We start from the raw sequence: 22,187 nt of genomic DNA on the forward strand, positions 1-22,187 counted from the left end.
TGGCTTGAATGCTTCCAGGGAGGGGGCATCCACAGCCCCACTGGGCAACCTGTTCCAATGTCTCACCACCCTCATAGTAAAGAATTTCTTCCTTATATCTAGTCAAATTCTACCCTCTTCCATTTTAAAACCATTTCCCCTGGTCCTGTTGTTATCTGCCTGTGGAAGAAGATGTAACTGTAAGCGAGTCACCAAAGAGTTTGATGGACCTTATCACTGTGAAGCCTTGAGAGTCTGATATAAGACAAAGAGCAAACAGAGTCTAAGGATAAACAGGAAGTTCTTTAGTATGCGCTGTTTGTCTTGTCACAATTGAGAAACCTTTCATCCTTTATCACTGTTGTGTGGGAGAAGTTAGGCTCAATTAACTGATTGGAGGACCTGTCAGAGGAACAGGAACTTCTTGTTTGTAAGCAGATGGTATATAAGATGTACGTTGAACACAATAAAGTAGAATTAGTGTGATGCTACAAGAAACTGAGAGAGCTCTCTAACTCGACTGAGACCGATATCTGCCCTTATAAAAAGTCCCTCCCCAGCTTTCCTGTAAGCCACTTTCAGTACTGGAAGGCTGCTATAAGGTCTCCTGAGAGCCTTCTCTTCTCCAGGCTGAAAAGCCCCAGCTCTCTCAGCCTATCATCATAGGGTATGTGCTTTAGCCCTCTGATCATCTTTGTGGCCCTCTTCTGGACCTGCTCCAATAGCTCCACATCTTTCCTATACTGGGGCTCTCAGAACTGAGATGCAGTACTCCAGTTCTGAGTCTCACAAGAGCAGAGGGTCAGAATCTCCTCCCCTTGACCTTCTGGTCACACTTCTCTTGATGCAACCAAGGATACAGTTGGCGTTCTGGGCTGCAAGCATACCTTACTGTCTTGTACTGAGTTTTTCATCAACCAACACTACCAAATCCTTCTCCTCAGGGCTTCTCTCAAGCCATTCTTCGCCCAACCTGTACCTGTGCTTTGGATTGCCCCAGTCCAGATGCAGGAACTCATACCTGGCCTTGTTCAACTTCATGGAATTGGCATGGGCCTATCTCTCAAGCTATTCCAGGTCCTTCTGGATAGCATCCCTTCCCTCTAACATGTCAGCAGTTGGTGTCATCTGCAAACTTGCTGAAGGTGCACTAAATCCCACTGTCCATGATGCCTATAAAGATGTTAAATAGCACCGGTCCCAAAATCAATCTCTGAGGAGTGCCACGCGTTACCAATGTCCACTTGGACACTGAGCCATTGACCGCAACTCTGAGTGCGGCCATCCAGCCAATTCCTTATCCAGTGAATGGTCCATCCATCAAGTCAATTTCTTCTCCAATTTGATGATCAGGATGTCATGTGGGACAATGTCAAATACTTTGCACAAGTAAATATAAAAAAAGAATATTCTTCTCTAAGCTAGCCGTAAGAGTTCCTACTAGTGATATTCTCTAAGGTTGGTCATACTAGTTCATTCAGTTGCAATGAGACCTATAGTTATCCCAAAGTGGGTATTAACCTTTTATGCAAAAACATTAAAGTTAATTAAAGTTTTTCCAACACAGCTGTTGAATGCATATATAGTTATAGGTCAGTAACATTGTATTCACATAGGATAGTCCTTCAGCAGCAAGAGCTTCTGTTTTGTAACCTGGGAACATAAAATTTCAGTGTATGCAGATCAAAGGAAAGATGGTGTTTAAACATTAAATTCCACTTGAAGAAATAATAGATATTTCATCTTTGTCTAAGAAAAAAATATATTCAGGTCAAAGAAAGCCTAGATAAAAGTCTTTCGTCATATGATATTATAACAACATGGTGTCAAAACTAAGGTCCTTCCAATAAAGTACCTAAGAGAAGGTGCTCCTTGTGGTGCATACCTTCAAAGATAACTGTTCTATTTTCTAGACAACTCTCAGTATACTTTAAAGAATACTGTCCTTTACTACCTGAATAAAAATTTTGCAATGGTTACAGTTCCCAAAGGTTTACAGTTTACAGTTAGTCCTAGCATCAGCCACATGGCTGATACAGGAGCATGCTGGCAACTTATTCTTTCCATTGCCCCCAAAAAAAGAGTAATTTTTTTTCTGGAAGAAAACAAGCCTTCTTTAGGAGAAAAGATGCAACAATTGGCTGTTCTTAAGTCTCTATAAAGAAGATCTGATCTAAACAAAGATACAGTGAAAAAAAAAGAAAAATAAACTTCACATGGGTCTCTCATCATTTGTACCTAGTTCTAGCAGCAGATGTTTTTGGTAATTTTTGGAAGACAAGGAGAGGAGAAGGATAGCTTTCCTTGGATTAGACAAACATGCACCTGGCAAGTGCAGTAAATCTTTAGTTAATTACAGAGCTTTGGAACATAGAGCAGCTTGTTCTCAATTAGAATTTCTTAGAGATTGTTAAAAATGAAGTCTCTTTGTAGCAGGCCAACATCTTTGCAGCTGCAAAAAACAAACAAACAAACAAAAAAGACCCCTAATAAATCAGAGAAAAAAACAAATTTCCATTTCAGTCTACCATACCCATCTGTAGATAGATATATATCTGCCTTGAATTGTTACTGAAATATTTTTGACATATATTTAAACACTCAAAGACTGATTTGGGAATCTGAACACTGGAAAATATCAGGAAAATCCATGTACAGTGAGAACATTAAATCTAGACTTCATAAATGTTAATGCATCTGGGATCTTTTAGAGATATGTGCTCTAGTTTTCATTGTTCCAAATACACAGATCATGGAGAACACCACACAGGCTCATTTTTACTGTTAAAGAGTAAGAATTTCAACACCGCTGTGAATGTTGTTGAAGATGTATAAAACAGAGGAGAAAACAGGCTCCTTTCCAAAGGCCTAACATTTAGCAAAACAAAATTCAACACTGGACTATAGCATCTACTTTCTGAGTAGAATCCTACAAAATAAATGCTTTCATACAGATTTAAAATTTTGAAATAAACAAAAAGCAATAGGATAAGTCTCTACTTTTATTTTTTTTTTTTTTACATATCACCCACACAACAACAGAAAAAATCTGAAACACAGTGCTGACCTAAAGCCAGTCTCTGCAGCAAATACAGAACTTCTCCTCCATGCTTGCAGTAGAAAACTAGAGTTTAGCAACTTGCACAGACACGATCTTGTTCCTCTGTCTAGTTTCTAGGCACAAGGATTTGAAGCATGAAGGTCCTACACCTCAGCTAGTTTCTGGCTCTTACTGCAGTAGTCTTCAACATCAGAATATGTTAAAACCTGCACTGACTTCTTGTAAGTAGGCTTAGCTTGTTCCAAAAAATGATGCATTTCAGTGTCTTCAGAATTTTGAGAACGCACACACATGGTTCCAAGGTACATTTCGCATTTTCTAACTAGTCATGGCTATCTTTCAGCTGCAGATTGTGACCATTTGTAAATTAATTGTTTGAAGGTCTAAAAGCAAATGCATCAACAGAAAAAAAATGACTCAATGCAGGCAGTGAAATGAATGGACAAGGCACAAAGCCTAGAATCAGAACAACTTTTGGGACACAGCTTATATGTTGGTGGTAATGTCTCCATAGTCAAGATGATTCAGGAATTCTACAAAAGCCATTCAATTTAATATTTAGCATATTTTACTCAGGGGAATAAAATATCTCATACAAATGTATGAAGCTTCAGCATGTTTTCTAAAGTTGCTGCAGAGTTTGAATGCTGCATTTAAATGCTTGCAAAGCTTTAAATTCTTGCTTCATTCTTTTGCAATTCTTGAATATAAAAGTCTGTGTGAGTGGAATAAATCTGTGACTGAACTGGCATTCACGAAGACCACATGCAGCTGTTTTATAACCCCATATTTCACCAAACTCCACAACTCACATTTTTATCTCACTCCAGTTCTGATATAATTAAATATTTGAAATCAATCAACATTTCCTTTACAATCTTAGATAACGCCTGGATACACAAGATTAAGGGAACAGTCCATCTCTTCTTCTTCAAGAAAGGAAGGAGGGAAGGGAAAGGAAGGATGAAAAGACATAGCTTTTCATGGACACACGCATTTACAGCCATGAGCCCCAAACACAAAATACAACCTGACTCTATGGTTAGACATTCAATAATTTTTTCAGAACAGGATAAGAACCTCATTCATCTCCTGAACACTTATTCCCTGCAAGTTTAAGCAGCAAATTGAATTAATATATTGACTTCCATAAAGGTTATTTTTAGGATATAAATTTTCCCTATATATAACATAGAATCATAGAACATAGAATCACTCAGGTTGGAGAAGACCCTTCGGATCATCAAGTCCAACCACAATCTAACCATACTACCCTAACTCTAAAAATGCACTGCTAAACCATGTCCCTGAACACCATATCCAGATGGCTTTTAAACACATTCAGGGAAAGTGACTAAACCACCTCCCTGGGAAACCTGTTCCAGCACTTAACAACCCTTTCTGTAAAGAAGTTTTTCCTGATATCCATCCTAAACTTACCCTGGCGCAACTTGAGGTCATTCTGCCTCGTCCTGTTACCAGTAAGAAGAGACCAACCCTGATGGTCACTGCGCAGCAAATATCTATGAGTTTGAAATGATAACATCTAAATTCAACTTGCAAATGCAGCTTATGCATTTGAATTAAACCTGCAGAGAAGTATCTGGGGGTCCTGGTAGATGAAAAACTGAACAAGAGCCAGAAGCGTGCACTTGCAGCTCAGAAGGCCAGTGGTATCATAGAACGGCCTGGGTTGAAAAGGACTACAATGATCATCTAGTTTCAACCCCTCTGCCATGGGCAGGATTGCCAATCGCCAGACCAGGCTGCCCAGAGCGATATCCTGCCTGGCCTTGAATGCCTCCAGGGATGGGGCATCCACAACCTCTTTGGGCAACTTGTTCAAGTGTGTCCACACGCTCTGTGTGGAAAACTTCCTTCAATTATGTAACCTAAACCTTCCCTGTCATAGTTTAAAAACATTTCCCCTTGTCCTGTCACTATCCACCCTCATAAATAGCCGCTTCCCCTCCTGTTTATGTGCTCCCTTCAAGTATTGGAAGGCCATAATGAAGTCTCCCCAGACCCTTCTCTTCTTCAGGATAAACAAGTCCAGTTCTCTCAACCTTTCTTCATAGGAGAGGAGCTCCACCAGAAAAGGGGTGGCTGTCCCTGTCTACTCTGACACTGTGAGGCCTCACCTGGTGTAATGCGTTCAGGTCTGCGAATCCCAGTATAGGAAAAATGTGGAAATGTTGGAGAAGATCCAGAGGAGGGCCACAAAGATTATTGGAGTGTTGCAGCAGCTGCCCTACAAAGCCAGGCACTGGGCTTGTTCAGCCTAGAGAGGAGAAGGCTGGGAGGAGACCTCATTGCAGCCCTCCAGTATTTAAAAGGGGATTATAAACAGGAGGGGAATCAACTTTTTACAAAGGTAGACAATGATAGGACAAGAAGGAATGGTTTTAAGCTCAAGGAGGAAAGGTTTAGATTGGATGTCAGGAAGAAGTTTTTTACAGGTAGAGTGGTGAGGTGCTGGAACAGGCTTCCCAGAAGGGCTGTGGGTGCTCTGTCCCTGGAAGTGTTCAAGAGCAGGTTGGATGGGGCCCTGCACAGCCTGGTCTAGTACCAGATCTGGAGGTTGGTAGCCCTGCCTGTGGCACGGGGGTTGGAGCTTGATGATCCTTGGGGTCCCTTACAACCCAAGTCATTCTGTGATTCTATGATTCTTGGCTTACAGAATTTAAAGTCTATTCAGAGATACTGTAAATCTTCATAATTACACTTATATTAAGCAAGGCATTTATCTTCCCACCCATCTCTACAATCCTACTATTTTTAATGATTTTTTTTTTCTGAGCGTACATTACCTCATTCTGTATCAGAGAAACTAGCTTGTTGCTTAGTATATTTAGTATATATGCATATTTCTTACGTCTATTTGACAAAAAACGTTGTCAATGTTGAATAACATTTTAAGACCCCATAATGAATTTTGCACACAGTTCATGCAAAAAAAAAAAAAAAAAAAAAAAAAAAGAGAAACTTGAAAAACAACAAAAACAACAGCAATGATGAAAGGATCAGAAGAAATTAAAAAGCTAGTGGGACAGCAGAGAGGCCAATATAAAAAAAAAATTACCAGGCAAAAAAAAAGAATATTCCTTATTCCACATAATACAGAAACCTAAGGGCATCACAGTAAACTACAAACAGATTTAAATAGGTTTTTAATTGTTAGTATTTACCCCCTGCCTAGCAGGCCTACTGTGGAATTCTCTTCTGAGAAATGCTGTAGGTCACAGAGTTGTAATACAATCCCAAAAGAAATTTGGCAAATCTATTGGAAAATTAAATGTTTAAATAAAGATAGGAAAGAAAATGCAAACCACAGTATATTTGACCCAGAAATTCTTTCAGCCTCAGAGAGCTGGAAAAGCACACTGAGAAAGTATCCTTGCATTCTTCTCTGTCTTTTTCAACTTTTTCTTAAGCATTGTCCACTTTCAGGGTCAGAATATAGATGCAGCTGGAAAACAGCCTATTCCAATATTTGAGAATGTAAGAATATCTTGAAAAGTTTTACTGAATAAAGTGCATTAGAAAACTCTCAAGTAGGATAGAAGAAAGATGATCTTACACACTATATTCTTCGATTCACTCATAGTATCCAGGCAGCTTGTTTAGAAAGTGTTACTCCTTGCCCAGGAGCCGGGGAGACTTGTAGAGAGGGCTTTGAACTATATATGAAGGGGGAAGGTGATAAAACCAGGCCTACTAGAGGTGAGCCTGAGGGAGCAGTAATGGGATTAGGGTTGAGACAAGGGGCTCAGCTGAAGTGCATCTACACCAATGCATGCAGCATGGGCAACAAACAGGAAGAGTTGGAAGCCATTATGTGGCAACTAGGCAAGCTATGACCTAGTTGCCATTATGGAAACATGGTGGGACCACTCCCATGACTGGAGTGCTGCAATAGATGGCTACAAACTCTTCAGGAAGGATAGGCAAGGAAGGAGGGGTGGCGGCATGGCTCTATATTAGAGTGGTTTGATGTTACTGAGCTTGTGGCTGGGGATGATAAGGTTGAATCCCTATGATCAGGGGAAGGGCTGACAAGGCAGTCATCCTGGTAAGCGTCTGCTATAGACTGCTGAACCAGGATGAAGAGACAGATGAGGTGTTCTATGAGTTCTATGAGCAGTTGGCAGAAGCTGCGTGATCACCAGCCCTTGTCCTCACGGGGGACTTGAACTTCCCCAGCTGGGAATACAACACAACACAGAAGAAGCAGTCTAGAGGTTTCTGGAGTGTATGGAGGATAACTTTCTGATGCAGCTGGTGAGAGAGCCTACAAGAGGAGCTGCCCCACTAGACCTACTGTTCACAAACAGAGAAGGTCTGGTGGGAGATGTGGAGGTCCAGGGCTGTCTTGGACAGAGTGACCATGAAATGGTGGAGTTCTCAATTCTTGGTGGAGCAAGGAGGGGGAGCAGCAAAACTGCTGCTACCTTGGACTTCCAGAGGGCAGACTTTGAATTGCTCAGAAGATGATGGAGGGAGTTCCCTGGGATTCAGTCTTAGAGAGTAAAGAGCTGGTTGCTCTTCAAGAAGGAAGTCTTAAAGGCGCAGGAGCTGGCTATCCCCCTGAGCCACAAAATGAGCCGGTGGGGAAGAAGACCAACATGGATGAATAGGGAGCTGTTCTTGAGGCTCCAGGAGAAAAAGGGAAGCTACCTACTGTGGAAGGGACAGGCAACTCAGAAATACTATAGAGAACTTGTTAAGATGAGTAGACAGAAAATTAGAAAGGCAAAAGCCCAACTTGAACTCAAGCTGGCTGCTGGGGTAAAAAGGAACAAGAAACTCTTTTACAAGTACATCAACAGTAAGAAGAGGACTAAGGAGAATCTCCATTCTTTACTGGATGAGGCTGGGAATGTGACCACTGAGTATCCTGAGTATAGGAAAAGGCAGAGGTTCTGAATGTCTTCTTTACATCTGTCTTTAAAGGTCAGACCAGTTGTCCTCAGGGTACTCCACTCTCTGACCTGGTAGTCTCAGCTGGGGAGCAGACTAAACCCCCCACGATTCAGGAGGTCGCAGTCAGAGACCTACTACTCCAATTGGATTGTCATAAGTCCATAGAGCCAGATGAGATTCACCAAAGAGTGCTGAAGGAACTGGCAGAGGTGATAGCCGAGCCGCTTGCTATTATCTATCACCACTCCTTGTTGACTGGTGAGGTCCCAGAAGACTGGAGACTTGCCAGTGTGACTCTACAGGCCTGCTAGCCAGACCTCGGTGCCAGGGAAGGTTATGGAGCAGATTGTCTTGATGGAGATCACGTGGCATGTGTGGGACAACCAGGGGATCAAGCCTAACCAGCATGGGCTCACAAAGAGCAGGTTCTGCTTGACCAACCTGATCTCCTTCTATGATCTAGTGATCCATCTTGCGGATGAGGGAAAGGCTGTTGACTTCAGCAAAGTCTTTGACACTGTCTCCCACAGAAGCTGGCAGGCCGTGGCTTGGATGGGTACACTCTTGGCTGGGTAAGGAACTGGCTGGAGGGCCAGGCCCAGAGAGTGGTAGTGAATGGAGCTAAATCCAGCTGGTGACTGGTCACGAGTTGTGTTCCCCAGGGGTCGGTGCTGGGGCCTGTCCTCTTCAATATCTTTATTGATGACTTGGATGAGGGCATTGAGTGCACCCTCAGTAAGTTTGCGGATGACACCAAGTTGGCTGGAAGTGTCGATCTGCCTGGGGTTAGCAAGGCCACACTGAGGGATCTGGACAGGCTGGAAAGCTGGGCTGAAGCCAATGGGATGAGATTCAACAAGGCCAAATGCTGGTTCCTGCACTTTGGCCACAACAATCGCAGGCGACGCTACAGGCTTGGGGCGGAGTGGCTGGAAGACTACATAGAGGAAATGGACCTGAGGGTATTGATTGATGAGGGAGCTGGGATTTTTAGTTTGGAAAAAAGGAGGCTCAGGGGAGACCTTATAGCTCTCTACAATTACCTAAAGGGAGGTTATGGTGTGGTGAGAGAAGAGGTCAGCCTCTTCCTCCATGTAACTAAAGATAAGACAAGAGAGAATCGCCTCATGTTGAGCCAGGGGTGATTCAGGCTGGACATTAGGAAATACCTCTCCAAAAGAGTGGTCAGGTGCTGGAATGGGCTACAAAGGGAGGGGTTGGAGTTCGTGAAGGTGTTCAAGAAACATTTAGTTGTTGTACTGAGGGATGTGGTTTAGCGGGAAACAATGGTGATAGGTGAATGGTTGAAATGGATGATCTTGAGGTCTTTTCCAGCCTTGGTGACTCTATGATTCTAGGAATACAGTGTGTTTCTAAAAGGAAGAGTATGCTGACATATAGTTATAGTTAAGAAGAAAACTGCAATTAAGTAATTGTTAGTCTGCTTCTGGTTACTATTTAGAGACTTTTATGAGTGTTATATATGACAGCAATGCTTTGTTTCTCTGCAGTGACTATTTATTAGATTTGAAGATATATTTTAGGGTCGCTTGTGTAAAAACTTCAAACTAAGACTAATTTTTCTAGCACTTGCATTGGTAATTCTGGAGGGGAAGATCCAGAAGATAACATTTCATATAAGCACAAGAATAACTAACGAATGACATGCAAGGACTCTAACAATAATGTTACTAAATTACTTAATAGCATCTCTGAAAGATGTATCAGGCAAATAAAAGCTAAAACACTGAAAAGCGCTATCAAACAACAGCAACCACGCTGAACAGATGAATATTATTCTGTTATCAAGAAATGTTGTGTTTCAGAGTCTGATCCATTTAAAAAGCCGAATCAGTTATTTTTATTACTTTTTATATTAGCATTCACATTCTGTCACAATGAAGTAAAAAGCCAGGACAATCAAGGGCTCCGTCACTATAAGAAACTGAATTCTACAAACCCCATTCTACCCTCATGTGTTTTTTCTAGGAACTACATTCAGACTAATGCCCCATTTTAAGGAATGATTTTGTCACTGAAAAGACAGCATGCTGATTTATAACAGAGACTAGAATATGTCCCTATGCATGCTTGGGTGTGCTACTTTTTACTTTACTGAATTCACAAAGTACACTTTACAATTATAGCAAACATTAGAATCAAAATGGACCCTAAGTACCAAAATGTCTTTCATTTCCATGCAATTTTCACATTTTAATATGACCTGGTGTTATCAAACAGGATATAAGGAATTATTAGAAGTACTTACAGAAGAGTTGAGTGTGGCTCCCACAGAAAGCAGTGCAATTTTCATAGGCAAAAGTGTGTTCAAAGTGTTTGAAAAACTACTAAAATGTAGATTAAAAATATACTTAACTTCAAACCCTAACAGCTGAGCAGGAAATCAAGTCAGTAATCCATACTAATTTATTCTCCCATCTCAGGAAGGTCTTGAAATTCACCTTGCTCCTCTTCATTACACTACATGATTATTAAATTTGTGACTGTTCAGCCACTTTCTAATCCATTTACAATCTGTTAATCTATTTTACCTTCTCACTTAACCAATATTTCATTTGAAACACAACAGCTGTATTTTGTTAAGCAAGTCTTAGCAGCTCAAGAAATAAAGCATATCCTTCTATAAGACTCATTACCTTATTCTGGTTTTAAAGCAAACCCAGGGTTTGTCAAAATGGGAACTTCAAAAATCGCTCAAAGGCAGAATGCAAGGAATTAGAAAATTTAGTGTTAGTCAGCAGTAACTTACCTTGTTTGAGTCACAAAAATATAAAGAATTTTAACAGCTGACAACAAGCACCTATATTAGCCAAGAAGCTGCTAAAAGTCTGGACAGTAACTAAAAGTTTTTAACACCTGTGCCCATTGTATTGTCATTTTTCAATTCTTTAATATAGATAAATTACATCACCTTCTAAATGAGAATTTCAAAAGACAAAAACCCAGATGACAAAAGAAATAATTTATCCTGTTTGATTAGTTTGTAATAGCAATGAACCAAATGAACATTCTGTACTTTGCAGCACAACTCACAGTTTCAGTAAGTTAATTTACATCATGCATGCACCTTTTTTCCATTTTTCCAAAACATACACAAAACAGGAGCTAGGTTTTCTAAACATTCTGGGTACAAGAAGATCCAAGAAGAATAAGGTTCAATCTGATATTTGGGATTTGGAGTTTCAGATACCAAGCTTTTTGTTTGGCGTTAGGCACTCCCAATATCTTTTTGTTAGCAGAATATCCAACTAATCTGCTTCATATTTTTTAACAGTCATAATTAAGCATAGATGGTGACATTTCCATCACACATATTAGAGATGTAAGCAATGGAAGGATCTATTATTTTAATCACATGGACCTATTTAGCCAGCATTCTTCAAATTAAAATTCACTATTTTGAGAAGTCATGGTACTGACAGCTATGCAGCTATATAAAAGATCAGAGGCTGACAAAGGAGAGAACAACTGGCAGCATCATGAAACACAAACATATTTACTTACAAGATCTGCTTCTCTTTTCAGACAGAAGTGTTGACCTGACTTGGCTACAGAAGTGTTGCTGAGGTTCCCTTCAACACAAACAATCTGGCAGGCAGTGCAGAACTGGCTTTTTACTATCCAAACAGCAGTCAGCTGGGATTAGTGTGCAGCAGTCAGAAATCCAGGTATTTCTGTATAAAAGGCAAACAAGAAATCACATACATTTAATTCAGCTTTGCTTTTTAAGCCAAGCAGCATTTGTACATTGCGCATATATATATTTCAGTCCAGTCAAGCATCTGAAATGGGCACCAGCTCAAAATCTGTCCTCTTCAATATCTTTATTGATGACTTGGATGAGGGCATTGAGTGCTCCCTCAGTAAGTTTGCGGATGACACCAAGTTGGCTGGAAGTGTTGATCTACCTGAGGATAGCGACGCCCTACAGAGGGATCTGGACAGGCTGGATGGCTGGGCTGAAGCCAATGGGATGAAGTTCAACAAGGCCAAATGCCGGGTCCTGCACTTTGGCCACAACAACCCCTACAGCAACGCTACAGGATTGGGGTGGAGTGGCTGGAAGACTGCATAGAGGAAATGGACCTGAGGGTATTGATTGATGCTTGGCTGAACGTGAGCCAGTAATGTGCTCAGGTGGCCAAGAAGGCCAATGGTATCCAGGATTGTATTAGAAATAGCACTGCCAGCAGGAACAGGGAAGTGATTGTCCACCTGTACTCAGCTCTGGTGAGGCTGCATCTGGAGTACTGTGTCCAGTTTTGGGCCCCTCACTGCAAGAAAGACATTGAGGCTCTGGAGTGGGTTCAAACAAAGGCGACAAAGCTGGTGAGGGGTCTGGAGCACAGGCCTTATGAGGAGTGGCTGAAGGAGCTAGGATTGTTCAGGAGAAGAGCAGGCTCAGGGGAGACAATATTGCTCTCCATAGCTACCTGAAGGGAGATTGTAGTGAGGTGGGGGTCGGCTTCTTCTCTCATGTAACTGGTGATAGAACTAGAGGGAATGACTTCAAGCTGCACCAGGGGAGATTTAGGCTGGACGTTAGGAAATAACTACTTCTCTGAAAGAGTGGTCAGGCACTGGAATGGGCTGCCCAGGGAGGTGGTGGAGTCACCAACCCTGGAGATGTTCAAGGAATATTTGGATTTTGTGTTGAGGAACATGGTTTAGGGAGTACTATTGGTGATAGGTGGATGGTTGGACTTTTCCAACCTTGGTGTTTCTGTGATTCTGTGAAAATGAAAATTTTAGGTAGACTACAAGCTACATTATTTTAGTTTGGGGTCTTTGTTGTTTTTCTTTTTTTTTTTAGTTTCTCAGTTACCACCCCTAACTATCTGATCCTATCAACATTATCACGCCTAACAGCTAAATAGTTAAATAGCTGTCTTCCAGGTAACAAGGAAGAAAAATGCTTAATTGTCCAAGTTCACACAAGGGAATTAACAGTGGCTGACAGACCTCCCAGGATAGTTGTAGACCCTCAAGGGATGGAAAAGAGACAAAGGCACACTATTCACATTTCATATTCATATTTCTTACTTATGTCTTGTACAGCAACAATAATACATTTTTCAAAACAAATTAAGTCTCTTTGTAACAACTCTGATTTTATTCTGTTCTATTTCTTTTAATTCCATAGCCAGAAGCGTGTTCCATATTCTGATTAACAGTTTTCACCATCTGCATATGTTCAGATTGCTTAAGGAGTTCCACTTCCAATCTTTCTTGACTATGGCCCAGGCTTGGCCTCTAGGCATACGGATCTAGAGAACCTTATCAGTAAAAAAAAGAGCAAAAAAGCTGTTGGGTAACTCAGCCATTTCTACTTCTTAGGCCCACCATGCTATTCTTTAGCTGGTCCACACATTCCTTAGTTCTTTCTTGCTGCCTATGAAGTTGTAACAGCCCTTCCTATTGTCCTTCTTATCACTACAGATTTCAATCCCAGGTCAGAAGCTGCTAGTCCTTCTGCTCCTTTCTAGCCATGTCTACTTATCTCATGTAGCCCATCCCCACTTCCACCTATGTACAAGATCATTCTGCAGTAGAGCTCAGTCTGAGGTCCCTGTTTAGCCTTAGGGATCTTCTGCCATATCCTTCAGCTCATAAACTTCAAAACATTCTGATCTATGCCTGAAAGAAGCTGTGCCTGACAGTTAAAAAGCTCTCTTGGGCCTTTTTACTCTCCACTGTTGCTTTCAATGGGATGTCATCTTCCATTTCTCCTAAGAAGCCAAAGTACATTCTTCTGGAAAAAAAAGGGCCATTGTTTTTCTGCATACTGTTTTCCCTCAGAAACACATGGAATGAACTAAGAAAATCATCTTCCTAGCATACTGATGAAGAAGTGACACTACTAATCACAAACACATTTTAAAACAAAATAAAAGTAAGTGTTTCCACGTATAAAGTTTCATAAACATCTTTTTTTTTATTTCTCTGCAATAGATAATATCACTCTATTCTCCTAATTATGCAAATGATTACTGTAACACACTCTGCTTCTCAATCGACTTTGAATGTAACAATGACACAAATAAGTACCTCATCCATGTCCAAAATACTAAGAAAGAACAAGATCTTTGTTCCATTTAAATGTGCACAGTACCCAATTGTTTTACATACAAGTTTTCTTTCTGGTCGTCTCCAGAAAGCTTTATGGTTACCTACGCTTTGGAAGAGGGTGAATATGGTTAGCCTGCTTACAGCATAACTTACATGCAGACACCACTACGACCAGCATATTTATTTAATGCGTTCACAATTTTCTTTTTTTTTCTTCTAGTTAAGTAAAGTTATCTGAAGGAAAATCTTAATTATTACAAAATGTCAACCCTCACACCCTGTATCCTGCATTTAAAGTAGTAAGCATATCGTATCTCATATACTTTTACTATGAGGCAAAGGATATTAATTTGAAAGACAAGAACATGATTATATCCTCTTATTGTTCCCATATTTGTCTGCAAAACAGCCTGACCCTCATGGTGTTCATGCTCTTCTCCATCCTCAGCAAGTTTGCTGATGATACGAAGTTGGGAGGATTGGCTGACATGCCTGAAGGCTGTGCTGCCATTCAGCAAGACTTGGACAGGCTGGAGAGCTGGGCAGTAAGAAACCAGATGAGGTTTAAAAAAAGCAAGTGTAGGGTCTTGCATCTAGGGAGGAATAATTGCATGCACTGGTACAGGTTGGGGGATGAGCTGCTGGAGAGGAGCTCCGCAGAGAGTGACCTGGGCGTCCTGGTGGACGACAGGTTGGCCATGAGCCAGCAGTGTGCCCTCGTGGCCAAAAAGGCCAATGGCATTCTGGGGTGCATTAAGAAGAGCGTGGTCAGCAGGTCGAGGGAGGTGATCCTCCCCCTCTACTCTGCCCTGGTAAGGCCTCATCTGGAGTACTGTGTCCAGTTCTGGGCTCCCCAGTACAAAAAAGACAGGGATCTCTTGGAAAGAGTCCAGCGGAGGGCCACAAAGATGGTGAAGGGCCTGGTGCATCTCCCCTGTAAGGAAAGGCTAAGTGAACTGGGTCTGTTTAGCCTTGAGAAAAGACGACTGAGAGGGGACCTGATCCAGGTCTATAAATATCTGAGGTGTGGGGGGCAGAGTGGCGAGGCCAGACTGTTTTCAGCAGTGTGTGGAGACAGGATGAGGGGAAACAGCCAGAAACTGCAGCATAGGAAGTTCCACAAAAATGTGTACAAAAACTTCCTTTTTACAGTGAGGGTGATGGAGCACTGGAACAGGCTGCCCTGGGAAGTTGTGGAGTCTCCTTCTCTGGAGATATTCAAGACCTGCCTGGACACCTACTTGTGTGTCCCTTTCAGTACCTAAAGGGAGCTTATAAAGAGGAGGGGAGGCAACTCTTTGGAAGGGTATATAATAGCAGGACAAGGGGAAATGGTTTTAAATTGAAGGAGGGAAGATTTGAGTTGGATATCAGGGGGGAAGTTCTTTACAGAGAGAGTGGAACAGGCTGCCCAGAGAGGTTGTGGATGCTCTGTCCCTGGAGGTGTTCAAGGCCAGACTGGATGGGGTTCTGGGCAGCCTGGTCCAGTATTAAATGTGGAGGTTGGTGGCCCTGCATGTGGTAGGGGGGTTGGAGCTTGATGATTCTTGAGGTCCCTTCCAACTCTGGCCATTCTGTGATTCTGTGACTTAATGATAACAGCAGACTCCAGGGAGACTGGGATGCAACCCAGAGAGGTGTCTTGGAATGAAAAGTGATCTATAGCAAGTCCTCCATATATTTCAAATCTTTTTATTCTAAATCTAAATATTCCTATGTCACAGTTGGAAAAGCAAATGCAAGTTGTTTGCTCTACTGTGAATAGAAGTGGAAGCAATTCTGTGGGCACTGATGAGTTGTTAATGATACAAAAGCCACAACATTATGAAGAAAATGAAGTTTCTCTAACTACAAGAAAAGGCTACAGTCAGCTGATTAATTCTGTGAAGCAGAAAACTACGTGTTCTCACAGAATTGAGATCCAGAAGCAATTTATGAGGTAATGATTTTTGGCTAAAAATTACATCAAGTTAAATCTATGTGCAGGAGTTGTAGTAAATAAAATAATTCTTTTTTAAAAGTACTAGCAATAGGAAGTGCTGCCATTTACAATCTAATCAATGCATTCCAACAAGCAGATCAGAGAAAGGAAGACATCTACATAAACACCATAATGTTAGATTTGTCAACACAGCTTACTAGAACCTCCCAACTGTGCAATAGTACAAAAAAAGTTATAAATGCATGGATGAGTACTGATGCAACACAAAGTGTTAAGCTTCTCCTGACTTGCACTGGGCTATTTGATAGACAGATCTCAAGTCATGGAGCTGAATCAGAGAGAAGTAACTACTGTCTGAAACTACCTGACTTTATCTCTGGATGTGTTCACTTGTACATACAAAAAAGGATCAGAAATGAACAATGCTTGGAATATGCAAGTGAACATTGCCATGGAAGAAAGCAAAAGAAGTCTTTCATGAGAAGAATCTCTCTGCTCTAACAGAACCTGAATAGACAATAGATTTTCACTGCAGCATTAACACATTAACCTTACTTTTACTTTTTCTTTTCACTTCCTCCTTTCCATCCTTTTTCCCACAGACACCTTCATACTGAACTGTTATTCCACTCATATCACACATAATAAAGTCTAGATAACAGGAATAAGCAGTATATCTCAGCCCTGCAAGGGTAAATGGCCTTGTAAGAGACTAAAAACACTGTGGCTCCATCCAGCTGCCTGCTTCAGGAATTTCTAGCTGCTGTGATCTCAAACACTAATCATACCTCTTTGAATACACAAAAGAGCATTTAGAGATTGGTCACGCTTTCAAGGCCCAGAACAGCTTTTTATAAAATATAAGCCATCCTCTAGTGAAGTGTGGCTTTTCCACATCCAGTTCCCTTCTTTCAACCAACATACAATAATATTACAACACTTTAGGAAGTTTCTAGACAATCTGTTACCTTCTCTGCAAGAACATAAGTTTTTAATTGACACATTTTGACAGAAGTACAGCCATCAAAGCAAAATAAAAATATCTCATTGTTTTGGAGTATAATTATTCTCAGCTGTGATTCTTTCTCTACTACTGAAGCTTCCTTTATAGAAAACTTACAACACAGACCTAAATGTTTCTGAAAAAGGGATCAGAAAATACAGTTCCAGCCTCACTTCTTGTACTTTTACTCTTCACATTCTCATGTCATTTTACCTTGCAGGTTGTGTTTAAATCAAGGAAGACCAAGTTAGTCAAGCTTACATCTAACTGATTAATTAACAGGTGTTGCTGTTTTTCCAAAACACAAAAGCATCCAGCAGGCTAATACTTACATTTTGTTTTTTTTCCTTTGCACGCATGTTCTTGACATTTTTGCCAAGAGCTAAGAAGAGATAATCTCTTTCCTGTGGAACATCTAGATGTTTTTTCTCTCAGGAACTTTCTGTTACTGTCCTGGTTTTATGATTTCTGTTATCAGTGTCACACATCATAACATCATGTAGTGCACTGATAGTTAAAGAGTTAATGCTCCAGTTCCATGGATTGTCAGTATTTGCAGATATCTGGTTCACAGAAGAAAAGAACTACATCTCCCAGAAGTCCTTACTGTTCTATTTCCATTTTCCATTCAGACAGAAAGGTAAAACTGCTCAGGAGTCATGAGACTGGCCCTTCCTTCACTGCTCGTCTCTGCGGTGTGCGTTCCCCAGCCATCTCACCTTCAGCACTAGAATAAGACCTTTGGTTTTGAAAACTCTCTCACTCATCTTATTTATTAGCTTCAATTCCAATTATAAGTATTATATTGTGTTATCTTGCATCCCGATATCATACTTACTACATTAGTTTTCTCTCTTAGCTCATTGACACCATTTTGTTTTTAGGCCCATCTCTCCACCTTCTCCCTACCCCCTTTTCCCCTTCCCCCAGATGTAGGTCCATGGATCCCTCTATCCTATTAGTCACAGAACCAAGACAAACCGGGCCCAAAACCATTGACAGTTACTCAGAAAAATTGTTCATTTCCTTAAAACTTCTTCCTCCACAGAGCTGAATCCCCAAGTATATCCTGACTTTCCTGTCCTCAAACAGTCATGTTAGCACCCTGATTACTAAAGCAGGGACCTCTTTTAAACCACTCAGCCCCCCTCAACTTCTACGTGGTATAATCTGAATTAGGCTTAGATGGAAATTCTTTCCTCTTAGCAGTCCTGCAGAAGACTAGGTGTCAGGCTGTAAAACATTACAGTACAACAAACACTATCTGCTTTTCAACTTCTTCATGACTGTTAAAGGGCACTTACCTGGTGACCAGTGGTGGCAAACAGCTCTGCCCAATAATATTAACCCAAGTTTTGAACTTCTTTCCAGTTTCTTCAAGTTTAGCTATGAATTGGCTAGAGCACAGTATTTGAGTATTAGTATTTTTTGTTGTGGTTGTTTTTTTTTTTTTGAAGGACAGAAAATTGTAACTGGAAATAACAATAAAACTAGATTACATTCTGCCATGTTTATTGCAGATAATCTCTTGTCTGTTAGCTGTTTCTTCCTGATAACTGGAAAAGACCTAGAAAGGATGATGATAACTTTGCATTTAAATCACTACAAACACAACTCTAATCAGACAGAAGAATTTTCCTTATGAGCACTGAGTTAATCTGGTCCATGGAAATGAGTTATGATTAAAAATAATAATAATAAAAATAAAAATAAACAATGGAGAAAGTAAGGTGACGCCAGCCAAAATTAAGAGGGCTTGTACAAATTTGGAATGGAATCTGCCATGGAAGTTTCAAGAATCTTATGTGTATGTACGGTCACATGGCTCAAGAAAGTGGGCAGCTCAATAGCGAAAGAATGCAAAACTGAACCAACACCTCCAAGGTTTGGAAAGTCATCAAATGACATTTTAATATAAGACATAAAGGTAACCATGTGGTTTAAATCTCTCTCTTGAACCTAGCGGTTAATTGAGTCTCTGTGCTTCTATGTTCTAGAACCAGAACTAATCACAATCACTGGGGTAAAAAAAACTCCCTTGTAGCTCCACAGCAACCTGAAGCTAGCAAAGACCATGCAAAATCTTCAACGGTTCTTCCAGATACATCCTTATCATTCATTCTGGAAGGAAGCAACCTTTTTATCTAACTTAATCCTTAAGAAACATACAGGAAATTAAAAAAAAAAACAAAAACAAAAACAAAAACTAAACACAGCTATTTTACAGAGGTTTGGAACCTCTTGGTTCTCTTGTTCATTACTTGCTCCATTACTTGAAGCTGGATAAAACTAATAAACTTGACCAAATATTTCACTCTAGTGCTCAAGTATTCTGGGTTGCTCTATAGGTTGAAGATGCTTCATTTGAACAGGTCCAAGTTTATTCTCTATATTCTTCAGCTTTTCTGATGAAATATTTTTAGACCGAACTTACTCCCTATATGATACGCACGTAAAACCTGAATCCTACTCAGTCCAAGATCTTCTGTTTCATACCAGGCTTTTTCATAGCATCATAGAATAGAATAGTGGGTTGGAAGAGACTGTAATGGTTGTTTTTGTGTAAGTTCTGCCTTCTTCACATATTTATAACCATTCCCATGGATGTCACTTTGACTGTGACTAAGGTTACTTAGTGAATATGTAAAGCCAATATAAGAATTTAACATCCACACAATACAAATTGTCCAAGGCTGCTCCAAAAATAAAAACCAAAATACAGCCAGATTCACTATGTAAGAACAGTTTTGATCCAAACTAAAATATATCCTTTACTCCATTTTTAAGCCCTTGAAATTTGAAGGAAAAAAAAAACTCATCCATCAGTTTTTTTCTTCCATGTTGAGTTTTTTTCTGTGGATCCCTGCTTAACACTTTGTTGATATCTCTCATTTGCAGCAATCTAACAATGGTATTATTTGCACAATGAGACATAAATTCCACCAGAAACCACAGACTTATAAAATGTATGCTAATAACCTAATCGCTCTGAATTTCTAAGCCCTGTCCAGTCTTTTCAGAATCTCCACTACTTATCAAAAAAAATCCCAACACATCCCCACCTCAACTTACCAGATGTCTTGAGGAGCTTATGCAGATGTACCAGTACATGACACTTAGCTCAATCATTTAGTTAAGTGACTGCAAACACTGCAACAGCACAACTTCAAATCATATTTCAGCTTCTGTCTATTTCAGGTAGACCATTTCCATCTTCTGCCCAAGAAGATCAATTAAAGTTTAAAACCCACAGTTACTTACATGCTGTTGATAAAACACATTTTATAATTCGGGGAAACAAGAGAACAGAACATCTTCCAGTGAGCGGCTCGGAACCCTCAGCAGCATACACATTACTTTCCCATCTCCTTTTTTTTTTGCTTGTTTTAAATATCCACTGGGATGAAATTTGCCATATCTCTGTGCTGTAGGTCATATCAAATTTTCCCATCAATAATGTTTTTCAGCATTGGTTGGTTTACTGTTGTTTTAAGTTCAGTTCTAATCTTCTAATCATTTGAACATTATTCTTTGTTTTTTTAGGTACTGATGAACACACACATCTAAAACTTATGCACAGTTCACTTGTTAGCAAGCTGAGCTGGTTTTGACTGGGACTGTTACTTTCTTCATAATGATATGATGCTGTGATATCAACAATGTTGGTAATACACCAATGTTTTAGTTGTTGATTAGCAGTGCTGCAGAGAGTTAGGACATTCCAGTTTTTCAGTTTCTCATACTATCCTGTCAGCAAGGGGGGCTAAAGGGGCACAATGAGCTGGAAGAGAACAGAAGCAGACCTGCTGACCTGAACTGGTCAAGGCTGTGGTGGACAGCTGCTACTCAAGGACTGGCTGGGCATTGGTTGGTGGGACGATCGATTTTATTGTGCACCACTTGTTTTGTAAATACATAAAATGGCTACTCTGAAAGTAATGCCTCCTATTTTATTACACATGTCCAAAATGTCAGAGGCAGATGATAGTGAATAGCAGTAGGGGATGAACCTTCCCACCAGAACTCAATTATATTTTGTTGCCATGAGACAAATCAGAGGAGAGAAACAGTCTGACAAAACTGACACAGAAATGCACATGAGGCAAAGGTGTGTAATTTAATTCCTTCATGCAGAAAAAAAAACACATCCAATCTCAGATAATTGCTGAACATTTACAGAAACCAAACACTGTATGTGAGCACAAGGAGGTGGCAGGTTGAGCATTTCAGCAGTAGTAATTATGGGTCACTTCTGCTAGTACAGTTGTGGTGGTTTTTTTTTTTTGTTTGTTTGTTTTTTAATTACGAGCACAGCCTGGAAGCTCTTGTCCGTTGCAGGCAAAAACAAAAAAACAAAAAAACAAAAAAAAAACAACAATGATTATGACTGTGTTGAAAAAAAAAAAAAAAGTAGCATTCTGTAACTGAGAACTTGCTCTATGGAATGTTGTGCTGTTCGTATGTTTGTAGTTTCCCCAGAAATAAGAAGCATTACTTTCAGAGTGACCTATTATTATCATTACTATTATTTTTCTCATCCATTCCAGTACAAAGTTTTTTTCTTAATCCACGAGTTTTACTTTTTTTTTTTTACCCAATTCTCTTCCCTTTTCCCACTGAGAAGGAGGAAAGCAGGTGAACAGCTCTGTGGTATATTGCTTTGCTGCCTGCCAAGTTAAATCACAACACCAGCTCATTTCGTATCTACTTTTGCAAAACCTTCCTAAGACATGTTTATCTGCAGGTCAGATACCAAACAGAGCAACAAAAGCTTTGATAATGTTCCTCTGATACAGGATTCAGCTGTGATGCAATCAATTTGATCAACCATGTATTAACTCACAAATGGTAACGTTGGTATAAAACAAACACAAAAAATGAAAATCAGAAGAGTGAAAGCAGTGCACATTTCACATATGTATTCCTACATTCCTACAGTTAATCTCCTGATGCTCCTAGCACCATCTAAGCCCTCATGCTTCACCTTATATCATTGAGCACTTTTCAAGAACAAACAAGAAACATTTTCAGCTATTTTTAAGTTTTACTTTGGCCTCACAGGGTCTATTGGTCATACCTCAGTTTTGAGATTCAGGTGTGATACTGTACCTCTATGGGTTGGGCTTTCCCAATACTTCTACACAGGACATGCAGGAGAGCAGATGTGAGGCTACCACACTGGAAACACC

At 40.3% G+C, this 22,187-nt stretch overlaps 1 long non-coding RNA gene across 1 annotated transcript in view; it reads right to left on the reverse strand.

The window, feature by feature from the left end:
- The window catches only part of LOC146542335 (uncharacterized), a 122,211-nt gene extending 110,559 nt beyond the window's left edge, over positions 1 to 11,652 (reverse strand). The window contains exon 1 of the long non-coding RNA XR_014880393.1: positions 11,489 to 11,652. This is a non-coding gene — a long non-coding RNA (uncharacterized LOC146542335). The remainder of the gene's footprint in view (positions 1 to 11,488) is intronic.
- Positions 11,653 to 22,187: the final 10,535 nt, after the last annotated feature.

Source organism: Meleagris gallopavo, chromosome Z, assembly GCF_905368555.1.
Source record: "Meleagris gallopavo chromosome Z, MGAL_WU_HG_1.1, whole genome shotgun sequence".
Lineage (NCBI taxonomy): Eukaryota > Metazoa > Chordata > Aves > Galliformes > Phasianidae > Meleagris > Meleagris gallopavo.